The sequence below is a fragment of the Canis lupus genome, chromosome 15 (genome assembly GCF_011100685.1).
Source record: "Canis lupus familiaris isolate Mischka breed German Shepherd chromosome 15, alternate assembly UU_Cfam_GSD_1.0, whole genome shotgun sequence".
NCBI classification, from domain to species: Eukaryota; Metazoa; Chordata; class Mammalia; order Carnivora; family Canidae; genus Canis; species Canis lupus.
In genome coordinates, this window is record NC_049236.1 from 35,716,626 (window position 1) to 35,740,674 (window position 24,049).

A 24,049-nucleotide genomic window follows, 5' to 3' on the forward strand; every position below is an offset into this window, starting at 1 on the left:
AATCCTGTTCCCCAGGGGTGCCTGGGTTAAGCATCTGCTTTGGGCCCAGGATCAAGCCCCATGTCAGGCCCCCTACTCCTCCTCTGCTCCCCCTCCATAGTCCTAACATATAAAATCTTAAAAGAAATCCTCTGTTCCCCATAGTTCAATAAAACAGCAGATTTATGAAATTCCTAGCTAGCTCACTCTGTAGAGCCTGCAATTCTCCATCTCAGGGTTGTGAGTGTGAGCCCCATGTTGGGTCTAGAGATTACTTTAAATCAATCTATCTATCTATCTATCTATCTATCTATCTATCTATCTATCTATCTATCATCTCTTCTAACTTCCTAAAGGACTTGGGTTGTACCAAATGTGAATCCTTGTGTTTGTATATTCACCCAGTTCATACCCACTGAACTGTTGGGTAGGTTCCCTATGGCCAGTGAGGGATAATATCTCAAACAGGTTTTGATCATCTTAGCAAAAAAAAAAAAAAACTTTATGAAGATCCTTCAGGATTTTTTTTAAAGATTATTTATTTATATGAGAGAGAAAGACAGCATCAGAGACAGCACAAGCAGGGTGGAGGGCAGAGGGAGAAGGAGAGGGAGAAGCAGACTCCCCACTGAGCAAGCAGTGAGCCTGATCAGGGGCTTAATCCCAGGACCCTGAGATTATGACCTGAACTGAAAGCGGACACTTAACCAACTGAACCACTCAGGTGCCCCACTTCATGTATGCTCATGGTTTTAAACACCACTTAAATGATGACAATTACCAATCCTATAGGTTTTATAGCCATCTTGTTCCAGGTTACCCAATTCTTGGCACAATCAACCAACTTGTTTAAATGCAGGTTTTGCTTCAGCTCTCTTTATAACATTTGAGTAAGTGGTCAAGAATAGGAAGTCAATTATACTTCAAAAGAGAGAGAAAGGAAAAAGAAAGAATAGGAAGTCATGGATCACTAGTGACCAAAATTGCCCTCCATCCCCACTCAAGTGGCCATTTCCCCCTCAGAGTCAGTCAAGGCAATTTCCTGATATTTTGTGATGTCATTATCCTACTTTCTCCATCCTTAACCACAGCCTACCACATGTCTTGTTCCATTCTTTGTGCTTTCAGATACCCAAATAGATTTTAAACAAAAGTAAATGGAGATATACTTCCCCACCCCTAATTAAGATTGTTTTAGGCATCTGGCTAGCTCAGTCTGTATACATTCAACTCTTAATAGAGCATTCAACTTTTTTTTTTTGGCAGGGGGGATGACACACACAGGTCTTGATCTCACAACTCTGAGATCATTACCTGACCTGAAATCAAGAGTCAGGAGGCTTAATGGACAGAACCGAGCCACTCAGGTGCCCCTAGAGCATTTAACTCTTGATCTTGGTGTTGTGAGTTTGAGCCCCATGTTAGGAATAGAGATTACTTAAAAATAAAATCTTTAGGGCTCCTGGGTGGCTCAGTTGGTTAAGCATCTGCCTTGGCTCAGGTCATGATCTCAGGGTCCTGGGATTGAGCCCCGAGTTGGGGCTCCCTGATCAGTAGGGAGTCTGCTTGTCCCTCTCCCTCTGCCTGCACCCCTACTTGTGCTTGCTTGCTCTCAAATAAATATTTTTAAAAATCTTTTTAAATTTAAAAAATAAACAGGGGCACCTGGCTGGGTCATTTGGTGGAGTGTGCGACTCTTAATCTTGGGGTTTTGAGTTCAAGCTCTATGTTGGGTGTAGAAATTACTTAAAAATAAAATCTTTTGGGGATCCCTGGGTGGCTCAGCGGTTTAGCGCCTGCCTTTGGCCCAGGGCGCGATCCTGGAGACCCAGGATCAAGTCCCACGTCGGGCTCCTGGCATGGAGCCTGCTTCTCCCTCTGCCTGTGTCTCTGTCTCTGTCTCTCTCTCTATTTCTATCATAAATAAATAAATCTTTAAAAAAAATAAAATAAAATCTTTTTTTTTCTTTTAAGTAGGCTCCATACCCTGTGTGGAGGGTATGGAGCCAACACAAGATTGAACTCAGGACCTGGAGACCAAGATCTCAGCTGATATCAAGAGTCAGAGGCTTAACAGACTGAGCCACTCAAATGTCCACAAAATAAAATCTTTAAAAAAATAAAAAATAATAGATCAAAAAGTTAAAAAAGATTATTTTAGGTTTTGGTAGGATATGTAGTGACCCTTTAAATATATATTTATGCTCCAAATATAAATATTACTAAGAGCTACAAATATCACTGAAAAATTAGAAGGGTAGCTAATATTTTCTTCAAAAATTAACAATCCGGGGCACCTGGGTAGTTCAGTAGGTTAAGCAACATCTGCCTTCAACTCAGGTGATGATCCCAGGGTTCTGGGATGGAGTTGGGCTACCTGTTCAGTGGGAAGTCCACTTAGTCCTCTCCCCTCCTCCCCCCAACTTCTTGGTCATGTGTGCATGCTCTCTCTCAAAAAAATAGATAAAAGGTTTTTAAAAAATTAACATTCCACTATAAATTTGTTAACCTCAACAAAATGATCTTTTCAGCTGGCCACTCCCTTTACACCTTAAGACACTTAGAAAGAAACCATGGGGGGATCCCTGGGTGGCTCAGCGGTTTAGCACCTGCCTTCAGCCCAGGGCGTAATCCTGCAGACACGAGATTGAGTCCCACATGGGGCTCCTGCATAGAGCCTGCTTCTCCCTCTGCCTGTGTGTGTCTCTCTCTGCCTCTCATGAATAAATCAATAAAAAAAAAAAAAAGTGACACACAGAACTCAGTGGCTAAATGTCTGCCTTCCGCTCAAGGCCTGATCCCAGGGTCCTGGGATCTCCTGAGATCCATGGAGTACCACATTGGGCTCCCGGCACAGAGCCTGCTTCTCCCTCTGCCTAAGTCTCTGCCTCTTTCTCTGTGTCTCCCATGAATAAAGTAAAAAATCTTTAAAAAAAATTTTTTAAAGTGACACAGAATGAGGGATCTGGCTAATATACGCTCCTAAAAATAATCTGTATTTTCAAATCTGAATAAATGCTAAAATATTTTGCTTTATTAAGAAGCTTCTCCCTTTCCATAGCTCATACTTTGTCAAACGATCACATAAGTTGCATTTGATATAATTCCTAGTGTGTCTCATAGCACTGTTGTACAGTTTTTAAAGATTTATTTATTTATTTATTTAGTAAGGGGTTGAGTAAGGGGCTCTTGGTTTCTGCTCAGGTCATCTCAGAGTGATGACCTCAGGCTCTGTGCTCAGTGTGGAGTCTGCTTAGGACTCTTTTCTCTTTGCCCCTCTCCTTGTGGGTGTGTGTGCTCTCTCTCTCTCTCTCTAAAATAAATAATTTTTTATAAAAAGAATATTTAATAAAATCATGTTACAGTAATCATCTTTATCTTATTAGAGAACCTCCCAGAGGGACAGATATTAAAGAGTAGGCATATGTTGAATTTTAACAAAGCTAATTTTTATAACAAAACTTACTTTTTAAAGAAAGATTTATTTGAGGAGGGGAGGGGCAGAGGGAGAGGGAGAAACCCAAGCCAAATCTGTGCTGAGCATGGAGCCCCACACAGGGCTGATTTCACCCAGAGATCACGACCCGAGTCAAAATCAAGAGTGGGCAGCTTCTGACAGAGCCACCCACAAAACTTAATTTTCTTTTAACGGTACCAAATAACCTAAACAGATCCTCTAAAAGCTATTAAAAGTAGGGAGACTTATTATTTTCCATAATAAAAGATAGGAGGAAATGGCAATTTCAACAGGAAGTAGGCCTTAAAAATTACTAGCCACCACAATCTTTGCATGCATTTGGATTAAGAATGAAAATAACTTTATCCATAGTAATTAGGGCAAACCCTACCCACTCCTTATGAGTAGTTTACAAATTTCCATTTATTTTATGGAACTACCATAGTACCCTGTTATCTTAAGAGATGTTTACAAAATTCCAAGGGAGGGCAGCCCCGGTGGAGCAGCAGTTTAGCACTGCCTGCAGCCCAGGGCCTGATCCTGGAGACCCGGGATCGAGTCCCACGTCAGGCTCCCTGCGTGGAGCCTGCTTCTCCCTCTGCCTCTCTCTCACTCGCTCTGTATCTCTCATGAGTAAATAAAATAAAATCTTAAAAAAAAAATGCCAAGGGACATGCATAGTGACTGGTACAAAAGGGTTCAAAATTCTGAAGGAAGAAATTATTGAATGAACGAACACAATGAACTCCCTTTTCCCTCTTAGGTATGCTATTATGCCTATTATGTGCTTTGGCACCTCTTCTTGTCAATCATGATGTATTTCCTTTCCTTTATCCTAGAAAGGCTGTGGTTATTCTTTCTGCTTCTAGAGATCTAGAGTCTATAATTACCCTGATCTTGCTTGAAACTCCTCATTAGACAAAAAAGGATATTCTTTTACCCTGGATCTTCTCCACGTCTCTTAACATTGCCACCCCACCCCCCACCCCCCAGAAGCACAGAAATTGAATCTAGTTGATAATGTTCTAAGAAAAAGCTTCTAGAAAGCAAGTTCTCCCACCAGGTTAATTGATTTCCTCACCCATCACTGCTTTTAAGTATTTCACTCATGGGCAATTTTGTTCCAAAATATTTATCATTAGTGTCACACCACCATACTTATACATCAATCTATTGCAGCTAACTTCATAACAATGAGGGAAATGTTCACAAAAAGATTGACCATTCTACTAAGTGTCTAGAAAACGGATTTCAAATACTTTGCATAAAATGCCTAGACTATCATTCTAGCATATTCATGATTTGGCCTAACAAGTATATTCTTGGGACCATAAATAAATTAGCTTTTCCTATGTAGAACTCCACGAAAAAGGAATTCTTTATAATAAAGTTTTATGGTACCTGAAAGTGCTGTGAAAAACCAATGTACTTCAATACTCTTAATCTTTGCCAGAAAGCCAGTATTATTGAGTCCTACAGTTTAGTTACTTGTCAAATATTTAGGTTGGGCCTACTGGCAAAACTGTCCGCCATTACTGAATTCAAATTTCCTACCTTGATTAGACTCTTAAGCCTGTGCTCTAGTCTCTCTCTAATCTGCCATTAGAATCTGGCAACCATGTTTGTTCTGCCTAACATTACAGGAAGGAGAAAAACTCCAGAGCACCCTTTTTCTTCTGCTACCAAGAAGTCAAGATACTGCTTTTCTCTGTATCTCTATACCATTTGAAAACACAATTCAACAAACATTTACAAGGGGTTTTCCAGCATGTTAAGCAGATAGGTGCTAGGGATACAAACAAAATACAACCAGACTCTGCCCTCAGACAACCCAATGAGCAGAAAATCCTCTTATGTACCACCATAATACTCAATAAGATTCAAGTATGTAGAGGAAAAGTTTGGTAGAGGATATATATGATAACTTACTCCTTTATTTTTGCAGTACAAAATGAAAAAAAATCTGAAGGGGGGGTATAAAGATAATTAAGTAGAAACAATATAAATATTTTAACCCAAATCAACAGATTTTCATTTTAAATATTCCAGTAAGTGTATCATTGTATAGTATACAACACAGATTCACTTATCACTTAAATGTTTTTAAACTGAAAAAATCTGAGACAATTGATATTTTAAAAGAAAAACAAGGGGATCCCTGGGTGGCTCAGTGGTTTAGCACCATTCCAGGGCATCATCCTGGAGTCCCTGGGTCGAGTCCCACATCAGGCTCCCTGCAGGCAGCCTGCTTCTCCCTCTGCCAGTGTCTCTGCCTCTCTTTCTCTCTCCCTCTCTCTCTCTCTGTGTCTCTCACGAGTAAATAAATAAAATCTTAAAAACAAACAAACAAGATGAATGTTCAATCAAAACAGACAAAAAAATTTCAACTGTCTACAATGTATGCGTTGAACTCTGTTCAATATTAGAATATTTCTAAATTTCAATACAGAAAATCTTATGAAAAAATCCTAGATTAAAAAATCTGCCATCCATTGCAAAATTAATGGCTAGTACACAAAATGTTAAGAGAAATCAGAGCAGGGAAGATAGAAGCTCAACAAGCCAAAATGTTTAAAATCTCTTTAAAATCTGGGAGGGGGGGGGTGGTAGTGGGGGAAATTAAGTAAAAATCTCTTTCAAATCCCAAGATGCTAAATTAAAAATAAAAAGATTAGGGTTCCAAGAATACAAAGTTTTCCTCTCTTTCAAGACAACTAAATATCTCACTGAGATTATGAAATATTCTATAAACATGTACTTAACTCATGTTTGGCTTTCTGAATTTGATCACAGTGAACAGCCAATTCTTTTTCCTTGTTTACACTGAATACTGGTTTTAAGGACGACTCAATATGGAATTCCAGGCCCCAATGTTACCACCCCCCTACTTTTTCCCCACAGGCAGCTACTTCACAGATAATAAGGAATTCAAGTGCAGGGCCTGAAGGTCCTATTTCCATGCTAATTTCACAATCCCGTTACTTGCAAGATATGACCATTAAAGAGCGGGAGGAGGAGGGGGGAGGGAATCGGGAGGGCTTCAGAACAAAGCGACTCTTCTGAGACTCGCTAAATTGTTTACTTCCAAAATTAAGACTGCAAGAAATTACCCAGTTACCGGTAGAATTTACAACAGCTCAAACTTGCAGTTGCAACAATTACCATGTTTCATTTTTTTTTTTTTAATTGGGGGTGAGGGTTAGGAGGACCGTGTCCTACTACCTCTTAAACTTGAGCATTTTTTTTTTTTTCTCCTAGTGCTGACCCATTTCTTATGCCTCAAAACGAGGTTAGCTTATTAGCATTCCTTCCCCGAAGGCCAGCGGGGATGGTTTAGGCTAGAATCCCAAAATCCTAAGTGTCTCTAAGTGGCAGCAGGTGCTGGCAACGCTGGGACCCGACCGAGGCAGAGAGGACAAGCCGTTCCTCGCAAACGGAGGACCAGAAACGGCGCTGGCAAAGCCTCCCGAGGGCGTGGAGCATCCCTCGGTGGCAGGCGGGGCAGAGGGAGACCAGCTCCGCAGAGCGCCCGGTGCGCGCGGGATTCGCGATCCCGTCTCCTCAACGCTTCGGACCGCGGGTCTCGCACATCTGCCCCCCCCCCCCCCGCGCCTCCCCGACAGTCTCGCTCTTCCCCCCTTCCCCTCGCAACCCGCCCCCCTCCAGCCCCGCGCGGGGTGGCCGCACGGCGAGCCCGGCCGCCGAGGACGCGGCTCCTCGCAGCATCCCTGCGCACTCGGCAGGCGGCCCCACCGGGACGCCGGCCGCGGCATCGCACAACCCACCGGAACTTCCCACAGGCGCCAATTCTAAATTCGCCGGACCGGCCGCCGCTGCCAGCGCCGCCTCCGCGCCCGGGGGCTCGCTCCCCTCCGTCCGTCGCAGCCCCCCTCCCTCCCTCAGGGGCCCCCGCGTCCAGCGCGGCGGGAAAACGCCGCCAGGTGCCTCCCGGCCCCGGGGGGCTCCCGTGGGACCTCCGCGCCCGCACAGCCCCCGCCCCCTTCGGCCAACGCCGAGGCAGCGCGCCCGTCGCCACACTCACCCGCCCGAGCCGGCGCGGCCATCTTTGCGCTCACGCCGGGCCCCGCGCCCCCCGGTTCGGCGGCGGCGGCGGCGGCGGCGGCGGCGGCGGCGGCCCGGCCGAGCGGCTACGTCAGCGGTGACGCCGCCCTGCCCCGCCCCCCGCGCCTCGGGAGCGCCCGGGCTGCAGCCTCGCTCCACAGCCTCGCTCCACAGCCTCGCTCCACAGCCTCGCTCCACAGCCTCGCTCCACAGCCTCGCTCCACAGCCTCGCTCCACAGCCTCGCTCCACAGCCTCGCTCGGCGGCTGCCCCCGGGGGCGCTGGGAGCCGGGCTTCCCTCCCGAGGCCGGCTTGGCACCTGTCCTCAGGCCGCGGCCCGGGGCGGCGTCGCCAGCGTGCACCGCGAGTCCGGAGACGCGGCACAGCCCACGGAGTTTCTGCGACTCAGGCCGCGGCGGACTGTTTGGCAGAGACGCGCGCCAGTTCGGTTGTCTTCAAAAAAAAAATAAAATAAAATAAAAATCAGCGCAGATTAACTGGCGTAGAAATTCTTCGACAAAACGTTTCCTTTCTGAGGAGGAACCCAGGTGTGAGCTCAAGGGCATCCCCTTGGACTCAGCCTCCTCAGACAGCAGTTGGGCAAGGAAGGTTCCAGAATGGCACAGTTAGTGAGAAATAAACTTAAGGGGCCCGAAGGGACACCCCTGTCCAGAATTAGTTGACTCTGAAGTTGCCGACTGACCTGAAATTGCCAATTTAAGATAATGAGATAGACACCGAAAGGAAGAGCCGGGAGAGAAAAATCTGGAGAAGAGGAAAGCCCAACGTCCAGGTAGATGAAGATGAAGCTGAAAAGTCTGGACTAAAGTCAAACGTACAGGTACACGAAGACTAAGCCGTTAGTATTTGTCGAGCTTTTACTCTCTGCTCAGCTCTGAGCCGTTTCCGCCTCCGCTACCCTGAGGAGAGTATTGCGAGTGGAAAGACCCTGCCTTTCTCAGGAGAGGTGGGAGCAGCAAGACGGACGCGCCAAGTTAGTAGCACGTCCGTGAAGTGCATTACGTTGCAATATGTAAGGCGAGTTATAAAATTGTGCATGTCTTCTAGTCAACAGCTACTTTGGGGAATATCGTTCCATAGTATGACCTGGAGAATAAAAACGAGCGCACGAAGGTACTCGTAGTATATTATCGGAAACAGAAGTTTGAAGGGAAAAGGCTAATTAACATCTGGCATATTAACCTCGAGAATTCTTATGTAGATCACAAAGCGGCCTCAGTGTGATCAATTTATATTTGAAGAAATACCAAATAGGGACGCCTGCGTGGCTCAGCGGTTAAGCGTCTGCCTTGAGCTCAGGGCGTGACCCTGGAGATCGGGGATCGAGTCCTGCCTGCATCGGGCTCCCCGCATGGAGCCCGCTTCTCCCTCTGCCTGTGTCTCTGCCTCTCTCTGTGTTTCTCATGAATAAATAAAATCTTAAAAAAAAAAACAATGTACATGATTCAACTGCATAAAATGTAGTCATGCACATAAAGATTATACATAAGGAATGAATTTATAGAGCTTAATATTTCCTTCATTTCCCCCTCATACTTAAGTGCATAATAATTCTTAATAATTCAATTCTGTCCCCTGCACGTTCCTCCCACTCAAAACACATCAACCGCTGTCTTGTAATCTTTCTCAGCTCATTAATTTCTAAAATGTACTAAATGCATTACTAGAGAGTATCTCTTAAGAGGGAGTTTTTCATTCTAAGTGTTTCCGACATAACGATATAGTGCTTCCCGCATTTCCTAGAAAGTAAAATATGAGTTCAGTACCCTTGCTCTTCATTTTCAATGTGAAAAACCCCTTCCGGAAGGTCTTTGGCAAATATTAAAAGTTTGCCACTGCCAATCTAGGGATTTTACTTTTGGGAATACAAATAATTTTTACCTGAGACTCCAGCAACTTAGAAGGCTATTCATCTCAGTGTTATTTAGGATAGTGAAAATCAGAAATAACCTAACTTGGACAGCCCGGGTAGCTCAGTGGTTTGGCGCCTGCCTTTGGCCCAGGGCGTGATCCTGGGGACTCAGAATCGAGTCCCACATCAGGCTCCCTGTGTGGAGCCTACTTCTCCCTCTGCCTGTGTCTCTGTCTCTGTGTGTGTGTGTCTCTCACGAATGGATAAATAAAAATCTTTAAAAAATAACCTAACTTTCAGCACTATGGGGAAGGTTAAGTATATCTGATATCCTCAAAAATCTTATTTTCAGGGGTGCCTGAATGGCAACCCGGGTGGCTCAGCGGTTTAGCGCCTTCTTTGGCCCAGGGCCTGATCCTGGATCAGACCCCACATTGGGAGCCTGCTTCTCCCTCTGCCTGTGTCTCTGTATCTCTCATGAATAAATAAATACAACCTTAAAAAAAAAAAAAGGTGGGGGGAATCCCTGGGTGGCTCAGCGGTTTATCGCCACCTTCGGCCCAGGGTGTGATCCTGAAGTCCCAGGATGGAGTCCCACATCGGGCTCCCAGCATGGAGCCTGCTTCTCCCTCTGCCTGTGTCTCTGCCTCTCTCTCTCTCTCTCTCTGTCTCCCATGAATAAATAAATAATTTTTTAAAAATTAAAAAAAAGAAATGGGAAGACAACAAAACAAGGGCAAGTTGAGTAAGGCATAGGACTGAATACAAAGATACAAGCTAGGGAGAGGTGCTGGATGGGAAGGATGAGCTGGAGATAAGAAATTTTCTGGAGATTATTGTGTTAATAATTGGAATCCCTGGGTGGCTCAGTGGGTTAGCACCTACATTCGGCCCAGGGCGTGTTCCTAGAGTCCCGGGAACGAGTCCCACATCAGGCTCCCTGTATGGGCCTGCTTCTCCCTTTGCTTTTGTCTCTGCCTCTCTCTGTGTATGTCTTTCATAAATAAATAAAATCTTTTAAAAAATAATTGTGTTAATGATTAAAGATAAGCAATGAGATTGTAGTTTAGCTTTATATGTATTGTTATTACTATTTATTCAGCTTTGAAAATTCCCTCAGCTACCATTTTATTCTAGGTCTTAAGAACCTAGGCCTAAATTTTGGTGTGTCCAGCTTGTTTCCTGACCCCCAGAACCTCTCTACTGCAATCTCATTTTTATATAGCTGTCATACTCATTTTTTCTCATGCAATTTTCCTACTTGTTTTACACTAATTTTCATGAAATCTAAGCTTACTATAACAAAGAAAAAAAATGTCTTCTTCCCTTCACACGTCATCAAGTCTTCCCCAAACTTACCTATTATCTCCTCAAAATCAGTCTTCCCCTTTATCCACCTTTGACTGCTAGGTCAGTCTCTTTACGTTTCACACACTTCAGGCACTTCCCACCTTTAAATCAGGGCAGATGTTTATCTCCTACGTAGAAGGCCCTCCAACTTTCACTCCTGCAAATCATTACAATCAAACTCTTTCAGGGCTAGCCTAAACTCTCACCTCCTGGAAATTGCTTTCCTAGTAACTAGGCTCTCAGAGCCCCATCCCCCACACCCCAATACCTTATTATGCAGTCACAGCTTTTGTTCTGAGTTCCACGCCTGGTTCTCTGCATTGTAACCTCTTAGGGGACAAGGAATGTGCACTTGCTTTGCTTGTGTGTCTCTTTACAGCTTTTAAGAGTATACTGCTGGCCAAAAATATTCTCAAAATGCTTCATGAGTTAAAATTAGATGCTCCCTCACAAAATATGGGATCGTGGAATGGTGTATGGGGGTTTCCCTTGTTTCCACAGTCCCCACATTGGGAGAAATGGCAATTTGCCCTTTTTCTAAGGTAAGTGGACAGTTTTCTAACGATAAAATTTTAATGACTCCGATACCTCAATTCTCTGGCCATATCCAACTTCTGAAGTGGGTAGAACACAAACCTATTCTTCCTTGGATCCTGAAAATGTGAATGAATTAAAGGAAGACAAAACACTGCAAATTTTGTATAATCTTAGAGCTGCTTTTTAATCTTTGTGCAGATTTTTAGAATTCTGTATTCCAGTCTTTCATGAAGATACGAAATATCTTAGGAATCCTAATGGTCAATTAAAGAATTTGGGAGCTTGTTAACTTTGAGGAAACTACTTACAAGAATTTTCAGAGTTTGGGTGCCTGGGTGGCTCAGCGGTTGAGCGTCTGCCTTTAGCTCTGGGTGTGATCCTGGAGACCAGGGATCAAGTCCCACATCAGTCTCCTTGCATGGAGCCTGCTTCTCCCTCTGCCTGTGTCTCTGTGTCTCTCTCATGAATAAATAAATAAAAATCTTTTTAAAAAAATAATTCTCAGAATTTGATAGACTATATGTTCCTATTAATAATTCTTAAAGTTATGAAAGAGGGTGTCTGGGTGGCTCAGTCAGTTAAGCGTGGACCTTTGGCTCAGGTCATGATCCCAGGGTCCTGGGATCCAGTCCCATCTCATGTCGGGGAGCCTGCTTCTCCCTCTCCCTCTGCCCCTCGCCCTTGCTAGTAATCTCTCTCTCTTCTCTCTCTCTCTCTCTCTCTCTCTCTCACACACACACACACACACATACACACTCACTCTCTCAAATAAGTAAAATCTTTAAAGAAAAAAAAAAAAGAAAGTTATGGGTGCCTGGGTGGCTCAGTGTTTGACTGTCTGCCTTTGGCTCAGGTGGTTATCCTGGGGTCCTGGGATTAAGTTGCTAGTCCTGCATCAGGCTCCCTATGGGGAGCCTGCCTCCCCCTCTGCCTATGTCTCTGCCTCTCTCTCTTTGTCTCTCATGAATAAATAAATAACATCTTTTAAAAAAAAGTTATAAAGGATTCATTTAACACATATTTTTGAACACGTATATGCTTGGCATCATGCTAGGCACTGAGATGCCCATGACCTTCATTTCAACATTAGGAAGAGATAAAGGATTTAATGGAGAAAATAGGTAAAGAAAATACTAAAGGACTCAGACCTATAGTTTGATTAAGGTGTAGCAACACCCTGCAGTTATTTTTTTAAATAGAGTTACCCAAAGAATCTTAAATTTGAGGCAAATATATAAGAAAAGAGAGAGTAATATTGAAATAGAATGGCAGATGACAAAATATGGTCTTAGTGAATATAGATAGAAGAAAGTGAGGAGAAAGAAATGGCTTTAAAATTAGCCTTTTTAAATTCTTTTTTTTTTTAAAGTAAGCTCCATGCCCAATGTGAGGCTTAAACTCACTACCTTGAGATGGAGAGTTGCATGCTCTATGGATAGAGCCAAACAGACACCATTTTTAATTCTAAGAAAGAAAGAATGAGTGTGGTGCCCTGGTAAGGGAGGCAAATGTAAGTTAAGAAGTAGAAGATACCAAAGCTGATTTCATTTTAAAGGGCTGTTAAGTGTTTATTTGGTGGCCTGTGAAGGACGCTTGTACATTGGCAGTGAATTTCCAACATAGACCTACCAGAAACTGAAACTGAGCCCAGGGTTTTGTCATTAGCAGTAGCAAAATTGTGAGGCTAGTCATTTGGGGTCTCCTTTTAGTATCGACTCCATCTCCACCCTACTCAGTTTTCTCAGGGATCCACAGGCTGCTTTTGCCCAAGGCTTTATCTCAGATCTGTCAGGGCCTTTCTTTTCTCCCAGCAAAATGATTCCCATTTTGTTCTAGCACCCTTTATCCCAAACTTCCATTTTCTAAGGAGCCCAACTATCATGTAGTAAATTATTTGTGCTTGGAAATGTTTTTGCATTTTTCTCTATTTAAGACTATTTGTAATGGACCTCCTATAGACACTGATTATGGGACTTCTTTTTTTTATTTTTTTTATGGGATTTCTAAAATAAGACTTTAGGGGTGCCTGGATGGCTCAGTCAATGGAGTGTTGACTTTTTATTTTATTTTATTTATTTTTTAAAGTATATTTAGTATTTTTTTTAAGATTTTATTTATTTATTCATGAGAGACACAGAGAGAGAAAGAGGCAGAGACACAGGCAGAGGGAGAAGCAGGCTCCCTGTGAGGAGCCGGATGCAGGACTCGATCCCAGGACCTGGGATCACGACCTGAGCCAAAGGCTGATGGTCAACCGCTGAGCCACCCAGGTGCACCAACATTTTATTGCCCCAAGATTGTATTTTTTTATTTAAGAGAGAGACAGAGAGAGTATGAGTACAAGCAGGGGATGGGGGGAAGGGCAGAGGGAGAGGGGGAAGCAGACTCCCTGCTGAGCAGGGAGCCCAACACAGGGCTCAATCCCAGGACCCTGAGATTGTGACTTGAGCCAAAGGCAGATACTTAACCAACTGAGCCCCCAGATGCCCTGGAGTAGTGTATGACTCTTAATCTTTAAGTAGTGAGTTTAAGCCTCATCTAGAGATTACTTAAAAATCTTTTAATAGATAGATAAAAATGAATAAAATGAGATTTTTAGGCATTGTGGCAAATATGTGGGATAGATATTTTTGTAAGCCTAGATACTTTTCTAAGGATAAGCTAAGGATGTATGTGTATAATGATATAACGTGTTTAACTAGTTTTTTTTTCTTTAAGATTTTATTTATTTATTCATGAGAGGCACAGAGAGAGAGGCAGAGACACAGGCAGAGGGAGAAGCAGGCTCCATCCAGGATCATGCCTCGGGCCAAAGGCAGGCGCAGAACCGCTGAGCCATCCAGGCGTCCCTGTTTATCTGGTTATAATCACAATGTATGACAGTTTATCTACATATTTTTAGTTCTTTAAATGTGTTGCAAGTTTTACTTCTATCTCCTCTGTAAAATTAAGAAGATAGTTGCTGTCCTTTTTCCTTACAAGGATGTTTTAAAGATCAAATCAACTTTTGCATGTGTAAACCCTTCATAAAGTGTAAAAAGAAAAATAAAATATATTTATCATTATCATTTCTCTCAGGATTATTACTAACCTGTAAAATTTCTTAAGGTCAGGAACTGAGTTTTGTTTGTGTTTATAATCCATTAAGTTGTGTTTTCCTTCTATACTAAAGTAATAGTTAACTGGAGGATAAATACTATAGAAGTTAAAAATTAGTATTCTGAGAAACATGTAGAACCAAGTTTTAGTCTCTGTTTCTCATAGCAAGCAAGGGAAGAATCTGGAAAAGCAGTGAGAGAAAGGAAAAGGATTAGAGTTGGAAATTTTAATATAAAACTTTAGTAAACCATACCAAAAAGATACTAAAAGTACCTTTCATGAGGGAAAGTAATCTTTCTCTCTTGCTCTCTCTCTTTTTAAAGACTTTATTTATTTATTCATGAAAGACACACAGAGAGAGGCAGAGACACAGGCAGAGGGAGAAGCAGGCTCCATGCAGGGAGCCTGATGTGGGACTTGATCCCAGGACTCCAGGATCACCCCCTGGGCCAAAGGCAGGCGCTAAACCGCTGAGCCACCCAGGGATTCCCTCTTTTTTTTTTTTTTTTTTAGTTTAAGTATTCTATACCCAATATGGAGCTCAAATTCATGTCTCTGAGCTCCATAATTCCTTGTTCTTCCAACTGAGCCAGTCAGGCACCCCTCATTAGGGAAAGTAATCTTTCATGAGGAAAGATGATTGAGATACCTAAATTTTGTTTTATACTCTGTACATGTTTTTAAACCCATTTCTTAAAAAAAAAATAATAAGGAAAGTATAGGTGGTTAACCATAATTGCTTGTATAATCATGTACATCTTCCCAAACGATTTGGAAGGAAGGAAACATCATCCTTTAGAGTTGCAAAAAACCAGAAAGCTGAACATAAAGCAGCAATTAATGTAGTAAACTACTACATCATATAAAAGAAACTTCATACTGTAGTTTCAGGATATATACATGCAATAAAAAGAGCTAACAATTCTGGCATACCTGGCTGGCTCAGTAGGTAGGACATGTGATTCTTAATTTTGGAATTGTAAATTTGAGCCCCACGTTGGGTGTAGGGATTACTTAAAAATAAAATCTTAAAAAAAAAAAAAGCTGACAATTTTTCATGTGCAAAATCCAGGATGACCACCCTGCTTTTCTCTGCCATCTTAAGGTTTGTTTTTTTTTTTTGAAGAATTTTATTAATTTGAGAGAGAGCATGAGCAGAGGGAGGGGCAGAGGGAGAGGGAGAAGCAGACTCCCCACTGAGCAGGGAGCACTATGAGGGGCTTGGTCTCAGGACCCTGAGATCATGACCTGAGCCAAAGGCAGACACTTAACCAACTGAGCCACCAAAGTGCCCCTCTTCTTAAGATCTTAAGGTGACTTTCTTTCAGGCTGAGAGCCCCCTTGGTGACAGTCATTGGTTCAGCCGTCTATTAGTATCAGTTAGCTTCTCCTTGCTCAGGTAACCAGAGATGAATGAAGTTCTAGAAAACCACATTTCCACAGGAGAGTCTTAAAGGGAAAGGAGGTTGTATGTAAGACAGATAGCCTCCATCTATTTCATTTTGTCTTTGGTCCTGAAACAAGTGTTTACAGAACTAAGCAGAACAGATGCTTGATAGAGGTTTCTTAATTTTTAAACTAGATATATGTGGCTCCTGATCTTTAGAAAAATAATGATGAGTCAATAAGTAGAAAACAAAAGGTGACATAAATGAGATCTTTTTAGCAACAATGAAGTTTTCTTTCATCTATTTGCATGAGAACTCTAAAATGTCTCAGGACTGATCACGAAAGGAAACTGTATAAATTCACCAGCACTTATAAAATTATTTTTTCTTTTCATGAAAATGAGTAATAGTATTAAAGAGTAACTTAAACATTTTAACTTATTTGCTTATGCTTGTAACATTTTACTGAATTAAGATGAAACTGGTTTAATATTATCATCAATCACAAAATTAAGCTGGGCAAAAAGGATTATAATTTTGGCTAGTCTTATTATGAGTAATTTTCTCCCTTTTTGTTTAATACTCCGGTACATGTAATGAAGGTTATGGTTGTTTCTACAAAAAGTCCTATAAAGTATGCCTCTGATGTGTTGATGTGAAGGGATGCCAGGAAAAACCAAACTTCCTTGGCTCCATTATGAGGGTCAGAAATGCCATCTTAATAAAACAATTTAAGGCCCCAGGTTAAAATGCAAATCTAGGAGAGGATAATTTGTTCAGCTTCTATCAGTTTTTCTTTTTCCAAGCAAGCTCCACACCCAACATGGGGCCTGAACCTACAACCCCAAGATCAATAGTCACATGCTCCCTGACAGAGTTAGCCAGGTACCCCAAGCTCTGATCAGTTTTAATATCTTAATGCAAACTAATGAATTAGATAAATTAATAGTGCTCTGAAGATAATGGGAAATGAGTTTTGAAATTTGGAGGATGACGGGGGAAGGGTGGGGAGAAATGAGAAACACGCATAGATATTATGTTACCTCTGAGAGATCTGATCAAGAGTGGAATAGCATCAGGGCACTCACTGGGTCTTTGGGGAAATAGAATCTGAATGAACAAAAAACATTTTAAGATGAGTGCTAGTTAGGAAGTCTGACACTTTATCTCTTGAAAATTTAAGAGTTGTATCTTCATAATCATCTCTGGGCTTAAGAAAAATAAAAAGAACCCTTTTCAAGTCATTTAACCTTCATGTATTTTAATTTCTATATCTGAAAATGAAAATTACAAAACCGACTCAGCAGATTCACATTGTTGAGGATTATGTGAATGCTGTTGTAAAACATGCAGTATGACATGAATTCAAAGTGAAATTTAAGTACAAAAGGTGGAGGGGTGCCTGGGTGGCTCAGTCAGTTAAGCATCATGGGATTGAGCCCCTGTTGCTGGGCTCCCTGCTCAGCAGGGAGTCTGCTTCTCCCTCTCTCCCTCTCTCTCTCTCTCATATAAATAAATAAAATCTTTAAAATAAAAAAGTAGGGCAACCCGGGTGGCTCAGCGGTTTAGCGCAGCCTTCAGCCCAGGGCATGATCCTGGAGACCCGGGATTGAGTCCCACGTCAGGCTCCCTGCATGGAGCCTGCTTCTCCCTCTGCCTCTCTCTCTCTCTGTGTGTCTCTCATAAATAAATAAAATCTAAAAAAAATAAATAAATAAAAATACAATTAAAAAGTATACCTTTTTTAAAAAGGTGGATAAATGATCTTTCTACATAATTTACAAATTTGTTGACAACAGTAAGAATCAGAATTGCACTGTTCCTATTAAGCTGCTACTGTGTATAACACAGAGATGTAACAATTTTTAAATGATAATAGTTCCCAATAAATGTTAGATTCCTATTATCATTATTGAATCATATCCTATCCTATGTGAAGTACTTGGTGGCTAAGCTTTCTTGCTTTCTTCTTCTATTTCTTTGTTCTCTTACTTTTCACTGGCTCCTAGACCTCTGCTTTCAAACATGCAGTTTTCCACATCTTGAAAGAAATTGCCTGACTTATGGTTTCTTGTCTCAACCACTGTATTTCTCTTCTCCCTCATATCGTGAACAACAAGCTTGTATCCATAGAAATAGTTGCCATGAAACCATATTTCATCACAATCACTAAAAATTCATTTTCTGTCAGTCTCCTATTTAGAGATATGGCTTGCCTCCCCCTGCCCACTTTACTTTCCATTTATTAGTGCATCATCAGTGTTCTCTGTACCATTATAACCTCAATGATTTTATATATTGTCAACCACTAATAGGACATTTTGTGACTTAGACCATGGTAACAAGACAGTCTCAGTAATTGTTTTTCTCAATTCTAATATTTATTGTAAATGAGAACTATAATAAAAAGCCTAGAAATATAGGTCCTTCTCTGATTTAGAAAAATCATCATGACTCTGATAGTGATTGCTGGAGGCAAACTGTTGAAAACCTCTGGCTTACACCTGCCATCTCCTTTTTTTTTAAAAAAATTTTTATCCATTTATTTATTTGAGAGAGAGAGGGAGAGAGCATAAGCAAGGGGAGCAGCAGAGGGAGAATTAGGTTCCCCACTGAACAGGAAGCCCAGTGTGGGGCTTGATCCCAGACCCTAGGATCATGATCCATGCCTAACTGAGCCACCTTAGTCACTTACAATCAGGCTTTTCACTTTACTGCTTTGAAAATATTCTAAAGCAAACTTTGCAACAATTCCTTCCTGTCAAATTCAAAAGCCATTGATCTTCCTTCACCCTTTGCTGAAGTTGATCACCCTTTCCTTCTTAAAACACATTCCTACTTTTTATTCTAAGACCTGTACATGATCTCCTATGCATTAGGACAGAATGAGAACAGTGAGGGCTGCAGCTCTGGGTACTACTATTCCTGCTTTTGCTTAGTTAGCTTGTATTCACTACTTACTGTACTTACTGTAATTCTCCCAATTGTCCTAAGGAGGTCAGTGTTATTATCCTCATTTTACAGCTGAGGAGGAAACAGGCTCAACTTGTTCAAATTCTCCCAGAGTGGGATCCACTCTGAGAGGTGTTCAATTTAGCAATAGAGAGGAAAACCCTTTCTTAACTGGATCACAGCATGCTCTGTTCCCTATATTTAGAGTACGTACTTCATTTGTGAAGGGGTACTGTACTTCATTTGTGAAGATGGCATTTTAAGTAGTTTTTTACCAAGGCTATTCATCCACAATTTTATCAAGTGCCCTTTGAACTCAGTTTTGACCAAGATCAGAGAACTTGGAGAGATAGCAAGTTGTGATAGTGATAGGTTACTGATTTTATCCTCCTTTTCAGGTTAACTGGCTCCTGTAGGAATGGATATGTACCTTTGGATTTATTTAATCTAGGCAATGGTCTAACCACATACACTAAATTGTAAAGTATGGTTATCAGACTTTGATGCATGACAACAAAGATTTTAAATTAAGCTATGTAGTATAATTTGTTCAACTTTTGACTGAGTGGATTTTATTGAAGGCTTTTACATTAGGATTTAGATACATTAGTTACTACATATTTTGTTTTTTCAAGTAAACGCATACTAGTATAAACTAGCTACAAAGGATTTCCTTAATGTTTTTGTTGGCATGTCAGTGTTAACAATAGGGACTTGAGTTTTTTAGATTTCATCTGAAATTAGTGGTTCAAATACAACAATACATGGTTTTCATGGTCATCAGCTTTGATTAATGTAATATTAAGCCTATGGAGTATATTACACCACTACTTTTGTTTTTCAATTGACAAATTTGAGAAATAATAAAGACTGAGTATCTGTCTTACAAATACATTAAATGTATATATAGTCTTTGATTTTTTCATTTAAGATATTCTTACCTTTTTCAGAGGCATTTGGCTTTCTTCTTTTAGCAGGGTTTGTCACTAAATCTTTTACCTATCTACTAAAATACTTTTAATCATTTGATTAATAAATCTGATGGAGGGAGGAGAGGATTATGAATTATCTCAAAGATATTAATTAAGGACCCCATTTCTGTATAAATAGATTGAGGAAAGGAGGAATTATGCATTAGTTAAGCCTTTCATTGCAGAACAATTTATACCTCACAGGATTTTCACATACATTTTCTTTCTTCATACTTCTCATTACATAGGTTAGGAAATTAAGGTATTAACTGAATTGTTTGAAGCTACACAGCATTCATCCGACCTGGGATTAGAAAACAAGTCTTCCTATGAACAGCCATTGTTCTTTACAGTGTGTATACATTATAGATACCATTTTTCTTTGCAGTGTACTTTATAGGTACCATGGAAGTTATTTCTTTTGAGAAACAGTAATTAAAACACCCCCAACCCCTCAACTTGTCTACTTGTGAAAAAAAAAGTATTTAAGCCTGTCTAAATCAGATGGAATATACTGTGTTAGAATCTCCAAGCAGAATTTGTATAAATATAATGAGAAAAAATAGGCTTACAGAATTTTACCTACATTTTATCTCCTATTAGATCCCTGCCTTGCCAAGCTAATTTGATATGTATTTCAAGGTGTCCAAATTGATTGAGATGTTGTTCTACATAAGTTATAGAAGCTCTTCTACTATAATTTATTCACTCATAGGTAAACTCATGACCTTGAAGAATGGACAGAAAAATAGGTAAGGAAAGACAGTCTCAAAGAAGAAAACTGTTTCTGTTAAAAAGTATCTGCTTTCTAAACTACTTATTTGGGGATCCCTGGGTGGCTCAGCGGTTGAGCCTCGACCTTTAGCTCGGGTGTGAGTCCTAGATCAAGTCCCACATGGGGGTCCCTGCATGGAGCCTGCTTCTCTCTCTGCCGGTGTCTCTGCCTCTCTCTGTGTGTCTCTCATGAATAAATAAATAAAATCTTTAAAAAAAAACTACTTATTTTATGAATAGGTGTGGGGGTCAACTAGTTCATAATTAAGGCTTTATTCATCTTCCTGATCTGAGTTGTAACCTTACTTACTCCATCTGCATTTTATGTGAAATCTGTTTCTTCTGTCACATTCAATGATACAGGAAGTATCCTAATAAGCACTAGCATACAAATGATAAGAATAGCAGCTTTGGTATGAATTTTACAGATGGGACAGCTTGAGGGTGAAATGACTGATCCAAAATCATACAATGGGATACTTAGCTTCCAGAGTTTATGTTATCAGAAAATTCTCCCTTATGGCAAATAAAAAATTAATTTACTTGTAACATTTACTCCCTGGTCCTATTTCTGCACTCACTGAATGAACTGCTTTCTCCAAGCTCCTACATCCTGCTCGCCCTTTGTTTCCTGAGGAAATATCCCCAAACCAAGCATTTTTAGGATTTTAGATTCTTTTCTCTCTCTCTTTTCTTTTTAAAGATTTTATTTATTTATTTATTTATCTAATTTATTTGAGACACAGAGAGGCAGAGACTCAGGCAGAGAGAGAAGCAGGCTCCATGTAGGGAGCCTGACATGGGACTCAATCTGAAGGTGGAGCTAAACCGCTGAGTCACCCAGGCCACCCTCTTTTCTCTCTTTTCATTGCCCACCTATGCCTACTTGCAAAATACTTAACATGTCCCTAATACTTTTTGTCCTTCCTTCTACCACCACCTCCAGTCTCCAATCTCTTCTTTTTATTTTACTCCTTATTTTAGATAATAGAATCATCTAGTCAACCATTTATTTTAGACACCTTAGTATCATCTTTTATCTCCACCCCCGCATTATCCATCACATTGAATCAGGGGCCAGATTTTGCTAGTTTTATTATTAAAGTGTCTCTGAGACCCATTTCACTTTCCACTGCCACTGCCTCAGTTCCTATTCTCATCATCCCTTGTCAGAGCTATGATAATTAGCCAGTGTGCTGGTTTCCCTGCTTCTGTTCTCTCTATGCTACCCTATTACGTAGTCAAAAAGTTTATAATTCGATGAGAAAAATGAGATATGCACATAGTAAAAAATTAGAGAATGGGACAAGATAGAATTTATAATCCAATGGGTCACTCAGTTTCATGTGAAGTCAAGAAAAGGTAGTTACCACTCTGAAAATTTCTGGAGATGTCTGCCTGGAAATGGTTTAAAGGACAGGTGAGGTTTTGTTTTGTTTTGTTTTTGTTTTTGTTTTTGACAGGTGAGGTTTTGATATGCAGAGAGGAGTTAAAAAATGCCCTACTTTTTAATGAATGAATTAGCTAATTCATTAACAATAACAACAATAAAATAACTACCATTTAATTGAACACCTATAGCATGCTAGTTTGCAGGATAGGCATTGATACCTGTCTCCCTGGCCTTTCTGATCTGGGCTGCAGATAAGGTAACTGAGCTCTGAAATTTTAAATAGTATGCCTAGTGTCATAGTTAATTTCAGACTGGGATTTAAACTCAGGTGTGTTTGGCTTTAAAGCTCAGGGTTATTTCACTGTTTCACTAAAACTCATTCAGGTATCTCTGACAGTGTGGAAATTAGTACAGACAAGTATTATTATTAATTAATTAATTAATTTATTTATTTATAGACAAGTGGTATTAAAGGGGATTGCAAGCCCCTCTATCTGATTTTGAGGTTGTTTCTATGGCACAGGGGCTTGATTCATTACCTTCATCATCTTTAATCAAGGGATATATTATAGACAGAGAAGACATTGTTACTGCCTTCCAGGAATTCTATGGGATGAGGAAGACTGGCAATACAATGTGATCAACGTTATTGTAATAATGAGAATCGCTTCTCGGCCTTTTGGCTAAGATCAAGTGTAATAATGAGAAAAGATCAGGGACTTGGTTAAGGCTAAAAGACCTGTTGCTTTATAGCCCTGCTTCTGACAGTAACTAGTTGGGTTTTTTTGTTGTTGTTACAGTAGGTTACATGCCAAACATGGGGTTCAAACTCAGAACCCCAAGATCAAGAGTCATATGCTCTACCCACTGAGCCAGCCAGCTGCTCCCAATAGTAATTGTTTAGACAAATCATTAAACTAATACAAGTTTTGCTTTTTTTCTTCTGTAAAACAAAAGGGTATGACTAAATAAGGGAATTTTTTTCCTTTTTTTTTTTTTTTTTAAGATTTTATTTATTTATGAGAGAGACAGACAGAGAGGCAGAGGGAGAAGCAGCCTCCCTGCAGGGAGCCTGATGTGAGGCTTGATTCCAGGACTCTGGGATCATGACCTGAGCCAAAGGCAGATGCTCAATGGACTGAGCCACCCAGGCACTGCTCAAATAAATAAATCTTAAAAAAAGAGAAAATGTTCTAAACTTGCTGTCTTTAATTCTTCTCTTTCCATTATCTTTTAAATTTTTTAAAAAATTTAAAAAGATTTATTTATTTTAGAGAGAGAGCATGCAAGTGGGGGGGAGGCACAGAGGGAGAGAGAATCCACAAGCAAATTCCCTGCTGAGGGCAGAGCCCTACCCAGACTCCATCCTAGGACTGTGAAATAATGACCTGAGCCAAAACTGAGGTAGCCACTTGACTGACTGAGCCACCCAGGTACTCTGTCTTCCCATAATCTTTTTTTTTTTTTTAAGATTTTATTTATTTACTCATGAGAATACACACACACAGAGAGAGAGAGAGGCAGAGACACAGGCAGAGGGAGAAGCAGGCTCCATGCAGGGAGCCTGACGTGGGACTCGATCCCGTCTCCAGGATCACACCCCGGGCCAAAGACGGCACTAAACTGCTCAGCTACCCGGGCTGCTGTCTTCCCATAATCTTTAAAACTTAATTCAGTTAGGCTTTCATCTCTATCATTCCATAAAAGCAGCTCTTGTGGAGCAACCTAGTAGTAGCAACTTCTAAATTGTTATAAACAGAGGTCAATTCTTAATTTTCATCATTAGGGGTATTAACACAATTGCCCATTTTCTCTTCCTGGAAATATTTCTTTTGTGTCCCAAGAATACCACACTTTCCTGGTTTTCTTCCTCTGTCTTTGGTTATTCCTTCTCAAGTTCCTTTGCTGAATCTTTCTTTTTTCTCCACTTTTTAATTATTTTATTAATTAATTTTTATTTTTTAAAGTAATTTATTTTTTAAAATTAATTAATTTTTAAAGTAAACTCTGTCCCCAACATGGGACTTGAACCCAAGACCCTGAGATCAAGAGTTGCATGCTCTATCAACTGACACATCCAGCTGCCCTTCTTTTCTCCACTTTTTATGTTGGAAAGCAACCAGGGCTCAGTTTCTTGTCCTTATCTCTTTATTTTTCTCACTCTGTTAGTGGTTTCATCTATGCTGATGGTTTTAAATACCACCTAAATAATGAT

At 40.7% G+C, this 24,049-nt stretch overlaps 1 protein-coding gene across 9 annotated transcripts in view; it reads right to left on the reverse strand.

Moving 5' to 3' along the window:
- USP44 (ubiquitin specific peptidase 44) overlaps positions 1-24,049 on the reverse strand; it is a 52,839-nt gene that overhangs the window by 19,873 nt on the left and 8,917 nt on the right. For 2 of the 9 annotated variants that reach the window (XM_038558676.1, XM_038558682.1), the window contains one exon: positions 16,788-16,854. The exons of 2 other annotated variants lie outside the window; for them this stretch is intronic. The gene's annotated coding sequence lies outside the window, so the exon portion shown is untranslated. Of the gene's footprint in view, positions 1-7,478; positions 7,548-10,729; positions 10,961-16,787; positions 16,855-17,483; positions 17,627-17,736; positions 17,866-24,049 lie in introns of those variants that run through there. 5 more of the 9 variants (XM_038558679.1, XM_038558683.1, XM_038558681.1 and 2 more) reach the window with 5 other exon arrangements.